We start from the raw sequence: 3,951 nt of genomic DNA, 5'->3' as shown, positions 1-3,951 counted from the left end.
GGTGGACACCAGTTGGCTCTGTGTACCTCCCTCAACACTGAGCCCCGCAGATCAGGTGCATCCTCTGAAGGTTTCTCACACTCACTGCTTGCTGTTCATCTGAAAAACAAAAAGGTCAGGAAGTTACATTACCACATCTACTTTGCCTTCCTCATTCTCTCTTCACACACTATCATTCGTCAAGCGACTCCTAGTCTAGTTTACTCCTTGAATAAATGAGTGTCTGGGCCTTTTCTAAGCTTCCTGAACTATCCTCCATCAATTTAAATATGTTAATCCCATTCACAGATGCTCAGTCGAGACGCTGTGAGCCATTCTTTGAAGCATGGGTTTTAAGATACTCCTCATTATATGTGCGTTACTGGATAAGCCTTTCATTATGTTTGCTATGAGGTTGGTGAAGGAAATCCTCCCATTTGAGAAGCTGAAACCTGAGATATTGTATAATTTCCGATCAACAAATCGAGTAATGGGCCGATCTGTTCAGCTCTAACCTACATTGACTTGAGTCTCGAACTGTGCACCGACCACTAACTTCAGGTAAACATCAAACTGTACATCTTCATAGAGCTGCAACGATTAGTAGATTAGTTGATCGGCAGCTATTTTCGATAATTGATTAGTCTATTAAAATGGGCTTTATTTTTGCCGCCATTGGGCTAAAATACCATAATAACATTTTCAGCATATTGTTAGCCGGCTGCCTAGCTGTGGCACATCCATGAGGTCTTAAGTATTGGCAACATTTTCTCTCTATCTCTGAAATAACTTTTTTGTGTACCTCACTAGAGCCTTGAATGCCAGTATGTCATCTCAAATGGTTTTTACTGTCCAACAAGTTTGCAAAGAGAATTGCCCTTATATAAACAGCCTCGGGATAACATTTACTGTCAGGATGATGTTTGAAATGAATGACGAGTACTCTTACAGGTTACTGTATGAAGCATATTGATTTTTTTTTGTCCAAAAATAACTGCCTAAATAATACAAAAATGTTGCAAACAAAAATACCAAAGATTTGTCAATCCAGCTTTTGTCAAATGGGAGAATTGGCTTCTCTTCTTTGTCTTAAATTATAGTAAATTGGATATTTTGTTTTTTTGACTGAAAACAAGAAACCTGAAGATGTTAGCTTTGGGCTCTAAAATCTTTTTCAGTGGCATTTTTCACAATTTTCTGATGTTTTACAGAGCAAATTAAGACTAACGAATATACTCTTCAGATTAATCATTGGTTGCAAACCTTCATCTTTGTTAAAGCGCTCGTTAAAGATCACTGTATCAAATTGACCGTACTCACTCACTCCAGAAAATGTATAAATGTTGTGTTTATAGTTTATACACACACACACACACACACACACAAGACAAGTCTCCCAGAATAACAACATCCAGTGGTAAACTATTAAACCTCAGTCATTGTAATAATAATAATAATTAATCCCTTATTAGTCCCACAGTGGGGACATTTATTCTCTGCATTTTAACCCATCCTTAGTAATTAAGGAGCAGTGGGCTGCTGTGAAGCGCCCGGGGAGCAACTGGGGCTTCAGTGTCTTGCTCAAGGACACTTTGACATGAAACTATGGGGAGACCAGGGATCAAACCGGCTACCTTGTGATTTCAGGATGACCACTCATGACTACCCATGAGTTACAGCCATATATGTAGTATATTGTGTGTAAATATACTACTTTTGAAATTTCTGGTTAACCTTATGTTAAGCAAAGCAAGATGGGGAGTGCTTGTTTTTGTCATTAGTCACGGCACTGTGTTGCTCCATGCGGAGACCCACAATACTGCCTACAGTGGTGCTGTGTAATTGTCTCAGCTCTCAGGAGGTCTCAGCACTGACAAAAGATACATCGATTGCAAGATAGTGGAAAACAAACAGATTAACAAACTCGGTTTAATTTAGTTTTCATTTAAAAATGGGACACTTGGTGAGATAGTGGGGAGGTTATTGGGGCTTTACAAGGACAAATAGCACAATATGTTTCATTCGTTTACCTCAAAGTTGATAATGTTACATTTAAGGATAATAGTCAGAGGATGTTGTATTTACACACAAGAACATGTGAAAACAGATAGAAGAAATATGGATATAATGAACAAAAAGTAAGATTCATTGTGTTTATTTTCATAATGAACAGCAGCTCCAAAATAAATCATGTATGGAGGAAGGCATTGATGCATTGATGTGGTTTAAGTGCTGCAATTGATGGCAGGACAAGCAGAGTTGTCAACCTGTGTGTAACTACTCAATAATACAATATTATAGTCAATTTGTTTATTTTGTCAAATAGTTGGATCAGCAGAAATTTACTCAATCAATATACTCTTTTAATAATAGATTACACTAAATTGTAGGCAATTATGTGAAACATACGGGTTATAGCTTCAATAGCTTCTGCTGATTGTTTTTGTCTTTTGTGATAGTAAACTAATTATATTTGGGTTTCGGGATTGTTTGTCAGAAAATATAATGAAATCGATTGACATTACTTTAGGTTTTAGGAGATAAAGATGGATATTTCTTGCCATTTTATGATATTTTATATGGATTACCATAAAGAAAATAACTGTAGCTCTAGCTAAGTCTCATATCATCAAAAATCTATGACTAAATTATCCACATTTATGTTAGATTCTACATAATGTTTTAAAATATATTATATCATTATTTATATTATTATAACATTACCATGTTTACGAGATGAAGCCAACGACATAATCCTAAGGATTGATAAAGACTACTGTGTGGCAGTGCAGGACTATCAACATGCAGTGATGCATATGTTTGTGTTCACTCTGGCGTTGAATACAACTCTGGAGCACCTCGTGGTTCTAACTGCAGTATGTGTGTTTTAGGCTCTCTCGTGTGTTAAGGAAACTCCCTGAAACCACTGAACAGCAGTATGCACTCTCACATGCAACCGTGCAGTATACTCACACTCTATAATCTATTATTCAGATCCTTTAGCAACGTCATCATCCCGGCCCTGTCTTAAGCCAACTAGGATCTAAGCTACTGTAACAAGGCTCTAAGTCCTTTCAGATAGAGTATTCCACTTAGCCTATTTAATAGATCCACTCTCCTTGACCTAATAAGGAAGCAGAAGGGAGAAGTACTTTAAGGATACACTTTACTGATATTTAAATACATTGTTCAAACTAGTTTGAAAGCCTGAATTTTGAGTCCTTTCAGGGACATTTCATGTAAATTAAAAACATAAGCAGCATGTGAAAAGATGGAAAGATGCCAAATGCCAGATATAAATCCGCAGTAAGTAACAGTGAAAACCACTGTCAACACACATTACATGTTGTTGCACTGTACATGCATACATTATTTAGTATAGAACTGCAACTAACAATGATTTTTGTAATCAATTGATCTATCACTCATTTTCTAAATGAATCATTTAATTAATTAAGTTGATCTAAAAAGGTGTATTGTTATGTCGAACAAACGCAGGAATCTTAGTTGGAGGACACCGATATGTACGTAGATTTGGACATGTTACTTCATACCAGACCAGTTTAGTAAGATGTTGGGGAACGTCCGATCAAGACTTGATGAGTCATGAGCTTAATCTTCTAAATCCAGTCACCATGATTATGGTCCTTTAAGCAGAAGGACTGCAGGCCCTGCCATGTCGACACTACAACGACACTTCTTAAGCACCTGATCAAGACCTCAAGAACCGAGTCAAACCAAACACCACTATATTGAATTACCCTGTAATCTTGTTGGCTTGACAAACAACTCAACGAGCAATCGTTCTTGTTGGGAGATTTGGGTTATCCTTTACATATTATCACTTTGTGTTTGTTCCTCTATCACATGACACCTTTTCTAAATTATGTTTTTTTTTAGTCTGTAATTGGATGGATGATTATGTTTTGATGAGTCGCTGCTGCAAGCAAAATGTGCCATGCGGGACAATAA

This window comes from Taurulus bubalis, assembly GCF_910589615.1.
Source record: "Taurulus bubalis genome assembly, chromosome: 15".
NCBI classification, from domain to species: domain Eukaryota; kingdom Metazoa; phylum Chordata; class Actinopteri; order Perciformes; family Cottidae; genus Taurulus; species Taurulus bubalis.
Note: the sequence above shows the minus strand (reverse complement) of the source record.